This window comes from Dama dama, chromosome 7, assembly GCF_033118175.1.
Source record: "Dama dama isolate Ldn47 chromosome 7, ASM3311817v1, whole genome shotgun sequence".
NCBI classification, from domain to species: domain Eukaryota; kingdom Metazoa; phylum Chordata; class Mammalia; order Artiodactyla; family Cervidae; genus Dama; species Dama dama.
The window spans coordinates 27,598,729-27,617,148 of record NC_083687.1 but is presented as its reverse complement, the minus strand read 5'-3'; the positions used below and the strand labels follow the sequence as shown (position 1 = coordinate 27,617,148).

At 37.4% G+C, this 18,420-nt stretch overlaps 1 long non-coding RNA gene across 1 annotated transcript in view; it reads right to left on the bottom strand.

Annotated features, from left to right (window-relative positions):
- Positions 1 to 2,311: 2,311 nt before the first annotated feature.
- Positions 2,312 to 18,420, bottom strand: part of LOC133059085 (uncharacterized) — a 30,191-nt gene continuing 14,082 nt past the window's right edge. Inside the window, exons 4-6 of the long non-coding RNA XR_009693480.1 lie at positions 6,890 to 6,910; positions 3,106 to 3,132; positions 2,312 to 2,412 (exon numbers count right to left, since the gene is read on the bottom strand). This is a non-coding gene — a long non-coding RNA (uncharacterized LOC133059085). The remainder of the gene's footprint in view (positions 2,413 to 3,105; positions 3,133 to 6,889; positions 6,911 to 18,420) is intronic.

Below are 18,420 nucleotides of genomic sequence, written 5' to 3'. Positions count from 1 at the left end.
CCTATGGACTAAATTCTTGGAATAAAAATAGAGTGTATTCATTTATTATGGCTGTTGTAACAAAGAGAACAAACTAAGTGGCTTAAAAAACAAAAGCTTGTTGTCTCACAATTGTAGAGGCTAGAAGTTCGAGCTCAAGGTGTTGCAAGGGCCATGCTTGCTCTAAAGGTGTTAGGAAAGGATCTCTTCCAAGCTGTTCTCTTTGCTTCTGGTGGTTTGCCAGCAGTCTTAGATTGTGACAATAAAACTCCAAGCTTGACATGATGACATGATGTTTTCTCTATATACACATGTGTGCTAAGTCGCTTCAGTTGTGTCCAACTCTTTGAGACCCTATGGACTGTGGACCTTGGGGCTCCTCTGTCCATGGAATTCTCCAGGCAAGGATACTGGAGTGGGTTGCATGCCCTCCTCCAAGGGATCTTGCCAACCCAGGGATCAAACCCACATCTCCTGCACTGGCAGGAAGATTCTTTACCACTAGCATCACCTGGGAAGCACCCCTAAGTACATGTCTGTGTCTGAATTTCCTTTTTTATAAGGACACCCAGCACATTGGATTAAGGACCCACTCTACTCCAGTATGATCTTATCTTTACTGATTATATCTGAATGATTCTACTTCCAAATAAGCTCATATCATGAATATTGGAGGTTAGGATTTTAATGTATGAATTTGGAGGGTTGGGAAGGATACAATATAGCCCATAACAAAAGGTATATTGACATGGAAATAAGAAACAGGGAAATAGAACTAGAATATTTGGATAACTATTTTGAGAGGTTGATTATGAAAAGAAAAGTAGGAAAGTGTATAGAACCATATATAATTCATGTTGTGTTACAAATGTTCACAGTTCTACAGTAATTTGATAACTAATAACAAAGGAAGAATTGATATTCGAGGCACTCATCAATCTGTGTTTCAGAGCTTTATTTTGAGAATTAGTCAGTAAAGAGGAGGAAAAAAAAATCTATTTCTATGTTTATGGGGGAAAACTGTGAATACCACTGAAGTCCAAAGTAAACATTATTCATGAAAAGGTAGGCCTATGAAATACAGATCAGTCTATTTTCTTTACCTGGACAGATGGTTAGGTGGCCAGAGGACCAAAGCCTAAAAAGAGTTTTTAGGACAATACAGAATGTGTTCTGGTGAAAGGTGACTATGTGAAATCCATCTGTCATGTCATAGAAAGACACATCCCAGCCTCATAATCCAGGAATATCCCCACACTAAGGGGTTTTCCTCTTACAGTAAGAGGGGTTGCTGGGGAGGTGAGGGCACAGTACTCCCCCTCATAGAGCCTGATGGCCCAGAAACCATTCTGTGGGAACACTGGGATGCTCCCCTTCCTTCTTACATTACTGCTACAAACTCCTAGGTCCCAAGAACAAGTATTCCCAACCTGCACCTCCCAGAAGTATCTCCCTGAGCTGATGTTCAGTTGACCCAGCACACAGGGAATGGAGTCGAATCTCTGTGTGGAGCTGGGAAGATCTTGACACTTGTTTTGCCAGGTAACTCATTTCCTTTCTTCAGACAGGAGGAGGGCAGGATGAGTAGTGGCTGCATCCAGAGTCACATTTGCTGCAAAGACAAGTGGACCATCATGTTTCTGGGAATGGTCTCAGTAGACTTGAGCCAGAGGGTTCTCGTTCTGTAAGGACTCCTCTGACCCTAGGTAGATCCAGCTCACTTCCACCCAACATTCCTCCAGACTGTCCCACAAAGAGCAAGGTCCCTCGTTGATCATCAAATACTCACCAGTTCTGAATTCTTCTTTTCTCCAATCTACAAAGAGCAAGTGAACATGAGAACCTACCATCTGAAAAACACAGCTGCCTATCTTTCCAAAATACTATGAGTATAAATCCCCTAGGATTAATTAAAGAATAATAGCAACCAAAGAAAATACTTTTTAATACCTTGAATTTCTGTTTACAATCTACTAAATTATATCTGACTTGAGACCTGATCCATCCTTAGCCCTCTCAGAGGGGTAGACATTCTTGCAGGATAAATATCTAGAATCTGTTTTTAGTGTTAGAGAACATGGCATGTCTAACCAAATAATTTATTTTTCAAGTCAGTTTCCACAGCATTTAACTGATGAAAACCACTCTACATGTGCTCAGAACACAATGTAAGATATGCTCAGAATGCAATGTAAGATACAATTAAAGACAAACAAACAAATAAAAATCTGTTAAAATTCAATGTTTCAAACACTTTATTATCTATTAATGAGTAATCTATGGAATTCATGCTATGTATACTTTAGAGTTTCTTTAATTTTCAGTATACTATTCTGCACACTGTAGATGTTCATTTAAAATATCTTTGATAGTAGGATGTTCTTCATCAGAGTTCATGTCACTCACCAGGATATAATGGTGTGTTCCTCCAGGCTGGAAAAGAACAAATAGGAAACCCTTTACCTTTTCTCCTTCCCTGTTTTTCTCTTGTCTTTTTCATCCCTCCCTGTCTTTATCCCATTTATTCTTTTGAATTCCTTGGACTTCCTCTTTCTATCCTGCATCACCTTTATATTTCATTTTCTTTCAGATGTGATAATAAAAATTATTATCACGTATGTGTAAGACAGGTAGAATTATAGAAGAAACAAAAGGTGATAGGGACAGAGTTGGAGCATCACAGAGACAGCATGAGATAAAGACAAGGCAGGAAGGAGGAGAAGAGGAAGAATATGTTGAATAACTCCTCATTCACATTTCAGAGAGAATTCATCAAAATTACAGAAATTTATGGGCTTCCCTGGTGGCTCAGACGGCAAAGAATCCGGGTTCGATCCCTGGCTTGGGAAGATCCTCTGGAGTGGGGCATGGCAACCCACTCCAGTATTCTTGCCTGGAGAATCCCTATGGACTGAGAAGCCTGGTGGGCTATAGTCCAAGAGGTCGCAAAGAGTTGGACACACTGAGTGACTAAACACAGCACAGCACAGAGAAAGAAAAATAAATACTTCTTTGCTGACTGTAGACATTTTAATTTTTATTCCCGTATCTTATCCTATTGCTATAGAGACAGGACCCAAGAGAGATGGAAGGATGAGACTTTCTGAGGAATAATCCTTTACTCACCATGTTTGAACTGAACCTTCCTCCTGTCTGAGAGAAAACAAAAAAACATGCATATATATGACAGGATTTCTTAACACTATAAAGAAGATGCATTAAAGTCATACATCTGCTAACAGTTGTGTCTGCATATTTGTCAAGTAATGCAGATTTCTAAAATAATCAGAGAACTCTCTAAAGTCCATTCTAAATGAAAATTCACTTCAGTTTGAAGAGAACTATCTGATACATAGGGTCATGAGAATTTAAACAGTTCACACAGTGGAGTACTAAAAAAAATATTGTAGGAATACCTCATAAAATAGCCTTAGACTGTAGATATACATTGTCAATGAAGTTGATCTGAGCAAAAAATGCAATATAAAATATCTTGAAGAAAGAGTAATTTCTTGAATTATTGTTTGCATTGAAATAAAAATGAATAATAACTAAAGTAGGGAAGAGAAAATAAGTAGACAAAATGAGGAAAAATATTGAGTCATCTGAGAGTATAATGCTCAAAATTCTTTAAGCCAGGCTTCAACAGTACATGAACTATGAATTTCCAGATGTTCAATTTGGATTTAGAAAAGGCAGAGGAACCAGAGATCAAATTGCCATCTGTTGCATTATCGAAAAAGCAAGAGAGTTCCGTAAAAACATCTATTTCTGCGTTATTGACTATACCGAAGCCTTTGACAGTGTGGATCACAACAAACTGTGGAAAATTCTTAAAGAGGTGGGAATGCCAGACCACCTGACCTGCCACCTGAGAAATCTGTATGCAGGTCAAGAAGCAACAGTTAGAACTGGACGTGGAACAACAGACTGGTTCCAAATCGGGAAAGAAGGACATCAAGGCTGTTTATTTTCACCCTGCTAATTTAACTTATATGCAGAGTACATCATGTGAAATGTCAGGCTGGATGAAGCACAAGCTGGAATCAAGATTGCTAACCCTACCCTAACCCTAACTCTAATTTCAATTAGGAGAAATATAAATAACCTCAGATATGCAGATGACACCACCCTTATGGCAGAAAGTGAAGAAGAATTAAAGAGCCTCTTGATGAAAGTGAAAGAGGAGATTGAAAAAGCTGGCTTAAAACTCAATATTCAGAAAACTAAGATCATGGCATCCAGTCCCATCACTTCATAGCAAATAGATGGGGAAACAGTGGACACAGTGGGGTGCTGGGGTCCAGCCCCAGCAGGATCCAGGGGAACCCTCAGGATGAACGGCGTCGGCGAGAGAGAGACACGTAGGACCGGCCTTGATAGGGCCAAGTCTGCTAGGGAGAGAGAGAGAGAAAGAAAGAGACCAGACCAGGAATATGCAGCAGAGTCTGGCAGTTGCTTTATTTTTCACCGTAGCCTTTATACCCTAAGTTGATACATTTCTAAGGGGCAGATAAGCATACAGACTTAGTTTAACATTATATCAGCTTGTCCTTCACGAAACCAGGTGTGCTCTGTATATTTTTGTTTATGAGCGTCTTTTCCCATAGATTTTTTGTACATTATCTTCTGGCCTTGAGGTTAGCAGAAAACAGAAAATTGGCAGTCTCATGGTACAGCATGTTGTAACATAATAGAAATACAATCCTGTTAACATAAAAGACAGTCTTTTTGCAGAAATTCTCAGCTAAATTTATCTAAAAAGTTTAACACACAAAGACTCTGCGGCTCTGGAGAGGCAGCCCCTGTTTAGCACTCCTGGTTAAAATTAACAATTATCTTATTGTTTTTACACTAGGGCTAACTCTTATTTTACTAGATCTCCAACTATATTAACAATAGTTTCCACTGCACAACCTCAGCACATTAACATCAATCAAACGTTGATTTAATAACCACTTTTAAAACAATATTTTTTTGTATTCTCTAATAGGGCTTCCTCACCCCGCAAATGGCTCTGTGCCTATTAGGGCCTTTTTTAAGGTTAATCTCTATGTATATCTTTTGGCTATCAGGCCTGTTGACAATTTATGGCTTGCACCTGGTGCAATTTTAAGCAACTTCAGTAGCCAACCCTGTCTTTTTGTGGTTAATCTATTTTCTTTCTATTAGGTGTCATCTCCAAGGGAACTAGATAGGATTACATTTTTTACAGAACAGAAATGCAAAGGATTGCAAAAACAGCAGATATGGCACAAAGCAGGCTCTTAGTCTAAAAGTTAATTACCTGCAAGAAGTCACCAGCTAATCTCTATCTAACCTATTTTTTATTAGGCACATTTGTGGCTATAATATTTGTGGAGATTTTCTCACCCTGCGGAGGGACCTATGCTCAATAGTTTCTTTTGTTAGCGTACTGTGCTTAGGATGTTTAGAACAATCATGAGCATTTTGTGCAATGAGATCACACATTTATCAAACAAGCCAGAATGCCAGCAAAATGTTTGAATGGAAGCATTTCCTTCATCTCTGACCCCTTCATAGGGTACCAGCGTCCAGGAGATTTATTAATTAGGGTTTTAAGTTGGTCCTTATTCAGTGAAAGAGGAGCAGGAGAGCTCTCAGCAGGCAACACAAGAATCCGCAGCAGGGCAAACAAGAACAACAGCAGAAAAGGGGGGAGGATAAGAGGGAGCAGAAAAGGTAGGGTAGAGGCCGAGGCCAACCTGGAGGGTCCCTTATCCTAGACGGCCTTGCCTGTCAGGTATTTTCCTCATGACCTCGTCATGGATGGGGTCCCAGACCGCCTTGCCTGCCCGGTATTTTCTTCATGACGTCGTCACGGGCAGGACCTCCCATAATGGCTCCCGACAGTGGGGGACTTTACTTTTTGGGGCTTCAAAATCACTTCTGATGGTGACTGCAGTCATGAAATTAAAAGATGCTTGCTCCTTGGAAGAAAAGCTGTGACCAACCTAGACAGCATACTAAAAAGCAGAGACATTACTTTGCCAACAAATGTCTGTCTAGTCGTCATAGCTATGGTTTTTCCAGTAGTCAAGTATGGATGTGAGAGTTGGACTATAAAGAAAGCTGAGCATTAAAGAATTGATGCTTCTGAACTGTGGTGTTGGAGAAGACTCTTGAGAGTCCCTTGGATTGCCAGGAGATCCAATCAGTCAATCCTAAAGGAAATCAGGCCTGAATATTCATTGGAAGGACTGATGCTGAAGCTGAAACTCCAATACTTTGGCCACCTGATGAGAAGAACTGACTCACTGGAAAAGACCCTGATGTTGGGAAAGATTGAAGGCAGGAGGAAAATGGGATGACAGAAGATGAGATGGTTGGATGGCATCACAGACTTGATGGACATGAAGTTGAGTAAGCTCTGGGAGTTGGTGATGGGCAGGGAAGTCTGGAGTGCTGCATTTCATGGGGTCACAAAGAGTTGGACACGACTGAGCAACTGAACTGAACTGAGAGTATGGTCAAGAAAAGTGGACCAAGTCTCAGGTTTACGTGTGATGTTAGTAATAAATATATAAAAGGACAACAACAGGAAACTTATAATAGACAAAGTGTGTAATAAAAAAGAAAAATGTGTCTCTCACCAGCTTTGGAGTTTGAACCATTCCTTTAAAACCCAGGATAAAATCTTGAACAAAACCATGGGAATTCTCTCTCAAAGGACAAGTTGAAGAACCCAAGTTAAAGAAAGCTTTCCATTAAATAGAGAAAACACTATCCTTCTTAGTCCAACCCTCTTCATTGAACCAACCTTATAGTGAAACTATGATAATCATCTAGAAAATAATACCTTAAGGTGTATTAAAGGAAAAAAAGGAAACTAAGAAAAATTATTTCTAGGTAATACATTTGCAAAAGAAAACGATCAGAAAAAAATTACCAATTTCAATCTGAAGTACATCTGAAAAACAAACAAAAAAAATCAAATTCATGTAAATATCATAGAAAATCAACAAAAAATAAAAGTAAGATGAACATTTCCAAGTATGGAATTTCTAACTCAAAATTTAGACTAAATATGTATTTAGTAAAATAATAAGATATTTTAAAACAAATATTATACATATGACAGACTAGACAAGATTTTTTAAGTAAACACATTATTTGTGTAATTAGTGATAAACGCAGGTTTAAGTTCTGAAAAGGTCTTTTTAGAAGATGCCACAACCTGTCAAGAAAGTGAATGAATGTATGTATGGGTACAAACTTTTTGCAAGTCTGATGATTTCTAATTCTTTGCATTTAACAAATTTGCAATAAAATTACTTATGTTACAAATTCACAGGGCTTCCAAAATTAACTTTGAAAGGCTGCACACTCTGATTTTATCATCTATTGCAGAAAATAAAAAATTGAGTGATATGGCTCTAACCAAATTCGCTCCACTCCTTATGCAATGACTTACATAATAGTAGAAAATTTCTCAGCAAGCAAACCTCTTATAAACAGAAAACAAATGGAATAAAATTGATACTGATGACTGACTCATGTATTTGAGGGAAACATTATTGGTAAAAATGAGTTAATGGAGGAAAAGAATACTAGGATTACATGAGCAAATGTCCGAAAGCTGTGCTTTGTTTTATCTTCTTTCTATAATGCAACTCCAGACTTTATTGAAGCCCCTTAAAATTTCATGCAAATTTCAAGAGATTAGCTCATTTCTAGAATTGAAATTTTATTAAAAAAACAGCATTTGAATTCAACACTCATTTATGATTAAAACTCTCCAAAAAGCAGGAATAGAAGGAACATACCTCAACATAATAAAAGCTATATATGACAAACCCACAGCAAGCATCACCCTCAATGGTGAAAAATTGAAGGCATTTCCCCTGAAATCAGGAACAAGACAAGGGTGCCCACTCTCACCACTACTATTCAACATAGTGTTGGAAGTGCTGGCCACAGCAATCAGAGCAGAAAAAGAAGTAAAAGGAATCCAGATAGGAAAAGAAGAAGTAAAACTCTCACTGTTTGCAGATGACATGATCCTCTACATAGAAAACCCTAAAGACTCTACCAGAAAATTACTAGAGCTAATCAATGAATATAGTAAAGTTGCAGGATATAAAATTAACACACAGAAATCCCTTGCATTCCTATATACTAACAATGAAAAAACAGACAGAGAAATTAAGGAAACAATACCATTCACCATTGCAACAAAAAGAATAAAATACTTAGGAGTATATCTACCTAAAGAAACAAAGGACCTATACATAGAAAACTATAAAACACTGATGAAAGAAATCAAAGAGGACACAAACAGATGGAGAAACATACCGTGTTCATGGATTGGAAGAATTAATATTGTCAAAATGGCTATTCTACCCAAAGCAGTCTATAGATTCAATGCAATCCCTATCAAGCTACCAACGGTATTTTTCACAGAACTAGACCAAAGAATTTCACAATTTGTATGGAAATACAAAAAACCTCGAATAGCCAAAGTAAACTTGAGAAAGAAGAATGGAACTGGAGGAATCAACCTGCCTGACTTCAGACTCTACTACAAAGCCACAGTCATCAAGACAGTATGGTACTGGCACAAAGACAGAAATATAGATCAATGGAACAGAATAGAAAGCCCAGAGATAAATCCACGAACCTATGGACACCTTATCTTTGACAAAGGAGGCAAGGATATACAATGGAAAAAAGACAACCTCTTTAACAAGTGGTGCTGGGAAAACTGGTCAACCACTTGTAAAAGAATGAAACTAGAACACTTTCTAACACCATACACAAAAATAAACTCAAAATGGATTAAAGATCTAAATGTAAGAACAGAAACTATAAAACTCCTAGAGGAGAACATAGGCAAAACACTCTCCGACATAAATCAAAGCAAGATCCTCTATGACCCACCTCCCAGAATATTGGAAATAAAAGCAAAACTAAACAAATGGGACCTAATGAAACTTAAAAGCTTTTGCACTACAAAGGAAACTATAAGTAAGGTGAAAAGACAGCCCTCAGATTGGGAGAAAATAATAGCAAATGAAGAAATAGACAAAGGATTAATCTCAAAAATATACAAGCAACTCCTGCAGCTCAATTCCAGAAAAATAAATGACCCAATCAAAAAATGGGCCAAAGAACTAAACAGACACTTCTCCAAAGAAGACATACAGATGGCTAACAAACACATGAAAAGATGCTCAACATCACTCATTATTAGAGAAATGCAAATCAAAACCACAATGAGGTACCATTACACGCCAGCCAGGATGGCTGCTATCCAAAAGTCTACAAGCAATAAATGCTGGAGAGGGTGTGGAGAAAAGGGAACCCTCTTACACTGTTGGTGGGAATGCAAACTAGTACAGCCGCTATGGAAAACAGTGTGGAGATTCCTTAAAAAACTGGACATAGAACTGCCATATGACCCAGCAATCCCACTTCTGGGCATACACACTGAGGAAACCAGATCTGAAAGAGACACGTGCACCCCAATGTTCATCGCAGCACTGTTTATAATAGCCAGGACATGGAAGCAACCTAGATGCCCATCAGCAGATGAATGGATAAGGAAGCTGTGGTACATATACACCATAGAATATTACTCAGCCATTAAAAAGAATTCATTTGAACCAGTCCTAATGAGATGGATGAAGCTGGAGCCCATTATACAGAGTGAAGTAAGCCAGAAAGATAAAGAACATTACAGCATACTGACACATGTATATGGAATTTAGAAAGGTGATAACGATAACCCTATATGCAGAACAGAAAAAGAGACACAGAAATACAGAACAGACTTTTGAACTTTGTGGGAGAATGTGAGGGTGGGATATTTCAAAAGAACAGCATGTATACTATCTATGGTGAAACAGATCACCAGCCCAGGAGGGATGCACGAGACAAGTGCTCCGGCCTGGTGCACTGGGAAGACCCGGAGGAATCGGGTGGAGAGGGAGGTGGGAGGGGGGATCGGGATTGGGAATACATGTAAATCCATGGCTGATTCATATCAATGTATGACAAAACCCACTGGAAAAAAATAATAATAATAATAAAAAAAAAAAGAAAGAAAGAAACTGTAAAAAAAAAAAAAAAAAACAGCATTTGAGACCCCTTAGAATTTATATAATTCAAGTTCTTATGTACCAGGTACCCTTTTAGTTGTCCTACATTATTGGAGGAAAACTTTTTGGCAGTGTTACGTCCACTACATCTTTTCTCATCTCTCCTGTGTTTACTAGACTAAAACATCAACCTGTATTCCAAGTTGCAACTTTCCTAAATTTAGATGCCTTTTAGGGTATAATTCCTCACTTTAAAAGAAAGGAATCTAATGTAATCTCATATGCCTTCCAGTAAAGTATATGAACAACAAGGAGATCAAACCAGTCAATCCTAAAGGAAGTTAACCCTGAATATTCATTGGAAATTGATCCTGAGGCTGAAGCTCCAATAATTTGGCCACCTGATGCAAAGAGCCGACTCATTTAAAAAGACCATGTCAGGAAACATTGAGGGGAGGAGGAGAAGGGGAAGACAGAAGGTGAGATGGTTGGATGGTATTACTGAGCCAATGGACATGAGTTTGAGTAAACTCCGGGAGATAGTAAAGAACAGGCAAGCCTGGCTCACTGCAGTCCATGGGGTCACAAAAAGTTGGACATGACTGAACAACAAAAACATTCATGGAAAGACTGTCTCCTTGATTGCAATGACTGGAAATACAAAAGACGTAATAATGCTGTAAATTGAATAGCAAATGAAGATGGGTAACTTGAGTTGGAAGGATAAGATACTGACATAAAAGCATGGAAAACTATGTCTTTGTTTGCATTTGAAGGGATGATCTTGAAGACTGGAAGGCAAGAGCATAAGAAATAGATGAGAAAATGATAATGTACCCAGTGGAATATGTTATCAGTACTTTTCTTTTTCCTGTTCACTCTCCTTTAAAAAAAATAGAAGGAAGAAATAAGCAATTCATTCCAAATAGCATAATGTTAAGAAGGAAGGAGATCCAAAATTGGGACTCCTTTCATAGTTTACTGTGTGGTGCAATTTGATGTATATTTGTGAAAACTGAGGCCATAAATTTCCAAAGGACATCTCACCAATCAGAGGCTGGGCTGTTTTCTATCCCTTGACCCCTTTGTACAAAAGGAACTAAATTAGGAAGTAAAACCCTAAAAGGAGATGGGGCAGGAATTCTTTGGGGATGCAAATATCAATCATTGGTCTTTTGTTGGACCATCCTTTTTCACACTGAAATGCAAACATAGACACATGTAGGACACAGCGGGGCTTCCCAGGTGGTTCAGTGGTAAAGAATCTGCCTGCAAATTCAGGAGTTCAATCCCTGGGTCTGGAAAATCCCCTGGAGAAGGAAATGACAACTCACTCCAGTATTGTTGCCTGGAAATTCCATGAACAGAGGTGCCTGGCAGCTGCAGGGATTGCACAAGAGTCAGACAGGACCTAGCAACTAAACAACAACAACAGGAGACATGTACTTAAAAAGTGAGGAGAAAGCATACGGTGAAGGCATCCATCAGTGCAAAAATGTATCTATAGCAGAGATCATATGAGACTTCTTATTTACATTAAAGAGATAAATTTCTAAATTCTATTCCCAAAAAAGAATATGAATGAAATTTTCATGAGAAATTTGTACAACCATTTTGGAAAACAGTATTATGGTATCTTCAAAATGTAGAAATAAAGTTAATATTATGATCCAGCCTTTCCTCTCCAAAGAAAAAGAATTAAAATGGAATTTCTACATAAACACTACAAGTGAATATTCACAGCAGCTTTTCTGTACAGGCCAAAAATGTGGAAAAAATTTAAATATTCATTGACTGGAGAAGGATAAAAAATTGTTGCATGTGCCTACAATGTGATAATACACAACAGTAGAGAATAAAAATTAGATTGTGGATACATGCAGCAATATGGATAACTGCAAAATGAGTATTCTGAGTGGATTAAGCCAGATAAAAATTATACTCAAAAAATGTATATTTGCATAAAATTCTTGAAAATAGGAGATAATCTGTACTCTTAAAGACATCCATGATTGCATAGGAACAAGATGGGGCAAAAAAAGGCCTGAAGGAATCGTTACAAAAGTCATGAGAAAACTTAATGGTATAGATAGTTTCATTTCTTTAAGTGTTGTTATTGCTTCACGGATGTGTATGTATCTTACAGTGTATTCAATTATACATTTTTCACCAGTACAATTTGTTATATTTCAACTAGATCTCTATGAAGCTTTGAGGCAAATTTCTCTTCAAATTCCAGCCCTAAGTTCTCCCCCATTTTCCCAACCCACAATTTCTCTGTTAGGATTGATTTTGCCATAATCACATTTTACTTTTTCTCAGTTTAATAGATACCCAAGGATACTTTCAACTTATCCAAAGATTCCCCCTTTACTGAATTTAATTCATTAAGCACACAAATTCTCCTGAGCATCCAATGATATCCTTTGAGCAGAAAAGCAAGCAGTAATTTTAGGAGGTTACTGTAGTCACTCAGGAGAGAACTAATGTTCAGTAAGACCACTGTAATGGGAAAAAGTGGGGAGAAAGTAAATAAATGTTTTCATTAACCATTTGTGTATTTCTCATATCATTAATTTGCTTCCCAGGTGGCTTATGGCTCAGCTGGTAAAGAATCTGCCTGCAAAGCAGGAGACCTGGGTTCGATCCCTGGGTTGGGAAGATCCCCTGGAGAAGGGAAAGGCTACCCACTCCAGGATTCTGGTCTGAAGAATTCCATGGACTGTATAGTACATGGGGTCGCAAAGTGTTGGACAGGACTAAGCAACTTTCACTTCACTTCAGGTGGTTCAGTGGTAAAGAATCTGCCTGCAATGCAGGAGCTGCAGAAGGCACCAGTATGAGCCCTGTGTCGGTAAGATCCCCTGGAGAAGGAAATGGCAACACACTCACTATTCTTGCCCAGATGATCCTAAGGACAGAGTAGCCTGGCTAGCTACAGTCAACAGAGTTGCAAAGAGTCAAAAATGACTGAGCCAAGAAGCATGCACGCACATCATTTATGCAGGGCTTACTTTCAGTTTTTCTGGTAATATTAATTTTAATAAGTTTAAACATAGATTTAGACAAATCTTAGTCTAGAGATAGAGTGGTGTTGTTTTCTCTGATTCTTCTTCCTCTTTTTCCTCTCCTCCACTTTTCCTCTTTCTCCTGTTCCATCTCTCTTTATGTTCCATCTTCTTTCTATGTTCTCCTTCTTCCCTCATTGTTCATCCTTCTCTATGGAGGCCACTATTTTCTAACAGATGTCTATATTTTCTTTCTCTTCTTTCTTGTTTTCTCTGCATTTTTCTTCTCTCTTTTCCCTGTGAATTTATGCATTACTTCTCTTTCACAGGTTTTTACATGGCTTTATCAGTGACTTTCTCAATAAAAGAGAAATTCAGTTTGATATATACAATTTTTTCAAACACTATTAATCAATTATTTCCTTTTAACTTTGAAAAATCCCTTAATAGTTACTATGCATTCCTAACTATAATATCACTTCATTAAAAAATATATTAATTAAATATTTGTACTAAGCTTAATCCCTTCAGAAATAATTTTCAAATTATTTGAAGAGATAGAAAAATGTTATTTTCAAGCATTGTCTTATAATTCTTGTAATTCCTAAGCAAATAAGAACAAATAAGTTGAGTCCTTGCTTCCCTTGTAGCTCAGCTGGTAAAGAATCTGCCTGCAACGCAGGAGACCTGGGTTTGACCCCTGTGTTGGGAAGATCCCCTGGAGAAGGGAAAGGCTATCCACCCCAGTATTCTTGCCTGGAGAATTTCACGGACTATAGCCCATGGTGTCTCAAAGAGTCAGACATGACTGGGCGACCTTCACTCACTCACTCAAAGTTGAGTCCTATGACGATCCCCATGTTCTGCCTTGAGGCAGTATCTCTACTTCAATTGAAAGAGGAGTGAGACTCAGAGAATCTTGTGGTAATCGTCAGGTGAAGCCAATAAGATCAGTTTCTGTGGGTCAAGGGGGCTGGTTTTGTATAACTGAATATAGTGAGGAGGAAAATTTTTAAAGAAATAACTCCAAATATTGGCTTGGATTTCTTGATTCTGTTGCTGAGTTTAAGCTATGTGTACATGGGGTGGAACTAATGAAGTGAGGCAAATAATTGCAAAGAATCTATAATATTTATAGGATTTATATAGGACTGGAAGGTATTCAAGTTAATAGTAGCTAGAGAGAAGAGCTTTCATTGCACATATGGGCCCTGAAAAAACACCAAAATATGGGCAAATCTAGTGGTAAGACAAAATTAATTATATATTCAAGGCTATTCTAATCCTGATTGGACAAAATTTAAAACAAACCTTAAAAAAATCAAGCCAATTCTTAAGTAATTAAACTCTGTGCCAAACAAATTCAATACTCAAAAAAATAAAACACAGAAGCCAGCAGTCAACAATGCAATATTCAAAATATCCAACATCCTACAAGCAATTACTCACTAGGTAGAGCAGAAAAGTTTAATCCATAACTAGGAGAGGAGCATTCAAAAGAAAAAGACCTAGAATGGCAGATATCAGGGAATTAAATACTGGTTTAAAGATATGGGTGCTTCCTTATAGCTCAGATGGTAAAGAATCTGCCTGTAATGCAGGAGACCTGGGTTCGATTCCTGGGTCAAGAAGATCCCCTGGAGAAGAGAATGGCAACCCACTCCAGTACTCTTGCCTGGAGAATCCTATGGACAAAGGAGCCTGGGGGGCTATAGTCCACGGGGTCGCAAAGAGTCAGACACGACTGCATGACTAGCATTACTACTAGTGACTACTCAAATACAGTCCACAATTAAAGATAGTCTTTTGCTTATATAATTAACATATACATTAATTTAAAAAAACATAAAATACTGCAAGAAAAAACATACAAAGTACAAAAAGGAGGCAATAGAATGCTTAAGGAAAAAAACAGTCTTTGAAACTTTAGTTTACTGGATAGGGGTATATATTAAGCATGCAGAAGCAAAAATATTAAAAACTGAGACAAAAAAATATAGTCAAACTAAAGCACAGAGGGAAAACGGCATCAACTGAACTGACACACATGTGTTTTAGATCCTAGAAGCAGTAGAATGAGCAGGAACAGTAAATAAATAATTGTCTAAATTTCTCCCAATTTTATAAAACTGGAAAGGCACGCCTGACTCCAAGTTGGATAAACAAAAAGAGTTCCTCACTAAGACACATTTTTTAAAAATCTGGAAACAGAAATAAATATAAGAATGAATTTCTTACAGTTCTTTGTCATTAAATATACAAACTATAAGACTATCAAATCACAACTTGAAAGTCTGAAAATGAAAAAAAATTAAAATTGGAATTCTACAGTTATTGATCTATCCTTCAAAATTAAGGAGGGAAAATTACTTTTAAAACAAACAAGTGTAGAAGCTCATGTTGCCAAAATAGTGCCACTACAAGATAGAAGTCAGTGTTTATTTAGAATGAATGAAATAAAATGATAATAGAAGAATAAGAATGTATGGAAGGTATGGAGACAGAAATGATCAGAACTTAAATAGGGAGAGGTCCAACATCAAAAATTTTAGATGTGAAAAACAGACATCCAGGAGAAGAGGGAGCCAACAAATGTCTAACTGGCTTATAGATTTTTTAAGAGAAAGGGAATCATAAAGACATCCAGAAACCAATTTTTCAAAGGGCTTCAGGCATAAAGGATATCTGAAAACTTACCAACTTTTATCTGAAGTTCTTCTGAAAAATATAAATGCCAAGATCAATGTAAATTTCATGAGATAGACACAAGATATGAAATTCAAACTTATTGAAATATTTGTATTTAAAATTTACACTATCAGGATGCTGAAGATTACTCACACTCACACACACAGAGAAACACACAGGGAATCAGAACTCACTTTTTATATGGTTTGTTTTCTTTTGTTTGTCCTTTGACTGCTGTTAAATATACAGTCATTTCTCATAATGTGGTAGCTACATGTGTAAAGTTACTTCAAACACTGTATTAGAGAAAACAGAATCACTGCTCCATAATTGCTTAATATAGAATTAGGTTGTTGGGTGCGTTTATGCTCAAAGATTTTGTCTACCAGTTACTATGGAATTTTATTGAATTTGAGTTTCTGTTTTAAATCAGCCTTAAAAAAAAAATGCTGATCTTCACTATATCACATGGCGGGGAAAGTACTAAATGACAGTAAAGTAGGTTTAAATCAAATGATCTGATTTTTTAAAAGAGAAATCTGGCATATCGTAAACCTTAAACATGTTGGAATTTCAAAGGCATCTTGATAAAATTCATGAGAAAACCACTATCTGTTCCTTTGACTGAAACAAGAAGACCAATCAAAGAAATAACAATGGGGAAAACTGAATGACAAATGAAGTGGGCAACCTCAGTTGGAAAAATAAATTAACAAGACAAAAATCAAATAAAAACATGTGTCTGTGTGAGCTGAGGAGGTGATCCTTGCTTAGTGAAGGTAAGGGTACAAGAAAACAGATGAAATAATGAAGGTCCCCAGTAGAATATATTATTGGTACTTGCCTTTTTCATGTTTACTGTCCTCTAAAAAGTAGAAGGGAAAGAACAATCCATTCCAAATGAAAGCACTTTGTCAAGAAAAGAGATGGACAAAGTTGAAAACCCTTTTGTAATTGATTCTTTGGTATATATTGACTCAGGTCTTCCCTGGTGGCTTAGTGATAAAGAATCCATCTGCCAAGCAGGAAATCCAGGTTCCATCCCTGGGTTGGATACATGACATGAAGTAGGAAATGGCAATCCATTCCAGTATTCTTGCCTGGGAAATTCCATGGACAGAGGAGTCTGGTGGGCCACACTCCAAAGTGTTGTGAAGAATTGGACATGATTTAGTGACTAAACAACAGGAAAGGAATAGAAAATAGATGTTAAATGTAACTGAAGAGGTATCTTTATCAATTGAGCTTATCCTGGAGAAAAATGATAGATCAACAATTTAGAATACACAAACTTGGCACCTATCTTAGAAATAAAATTCTGTTCACAGAAAGGCTCTGTCTACTTGATGGCCATGACTAGAAATATAAGACAGGTAACAATGCCATAAATTGAGCAGCCAATGAAGGTGGGTAATGAATTGGATGGATTGAGTTGGATGAATAAGATACTTACATAAAAACATGTAAAATCATGTCTCTATTTGCTTTAAGAGAGATGATCTTTAAGAGTTGAAGGCAAGAGCATAAGAAATAGATAAGAGAATGACAATGTACACAGTGGAATATGTTAATGGTATGTATTTTCCTGTTCATTCTCCTCTGAAAAGTAGAAGGAAGAAATAAGCAATTCATCCCAAATAAAAGCATAATGTTAAGAAAGAAGAAAAGAAAAATTTGGACTTCTTTCGTAGTGTACTGTGTGGACCAACTTGATCTATATTTGTGGAACTGGAGCCATAAATTCCCAAAAGACATCTCACCAACCAGAAGCTGGGTTGTCTTACATCCCTCCACCCTTTTCTGCTAAAGGAACTAAATTAGGAAATAAAACCATAATAGGAGATAAGGCCAGGATTCTTAAGAGATGCACAATATCAGTCATTCTTCTTTTGTTGGGCCATCCTGTTTTACACTGAAATGCAGATATACACACATGTGGGCTTTCCAGGTGGCTCAGTGGTAAAGAACCCAACTGCCAGTGCAGGAGATGTGGGATTGGACATGTTTTAGTGACTAAAGAACAACAGGAAACAGGTCCTTAAAAAGATGAGGAAGCATACAGTGAAAGAACCCATCTGTTCAAAAATGGAGCTGTAGTAGAGTCATATGAGACTTACTATATACATTAAAGATATATGTTCCTAAATTCCATTCCCAAAAAAGAATATAACTGGAATTGTCATGAGAAAGTGGGACAACCATTTTGGAAAACAGTGTTAGGGTACCTTGAAAACATAGTAATAAGCTTCTTGTTATGTTCCAGACTTTATTCTCCAAGGAAAAAGTAGTAAAATAGAATTTCTACAACTAATATTTGTAAATGAATGTTCACAGAAGCTTTGTCAGTACAAGCCAAAAATATGAAGCAATTTAAATATTCATTGGCAGGTGAAAGATAAACAAACTGTCGTATATAACTTCAATGGTATAATACACAACAGTAAAGAATAAAAAATAGATTGTAGGTACATGAAACAATGGGCTTCCCCAGTAGCTCAGCAGTAAAGAATCTACCTGCAACACAGGAGCCACGGGAGATGTGGGTTTGATCCCCGGGGTGGGACAGGTATGGCAACCCACTCCAGTATTCTTGCCTGAAGAATCCCTTGGACAGAAGAGCCTGGGGAGGGTGGGGGAGGGGAGGGGGCTACAGTCCATGGTGTTACAAAGAATCAGACACAACT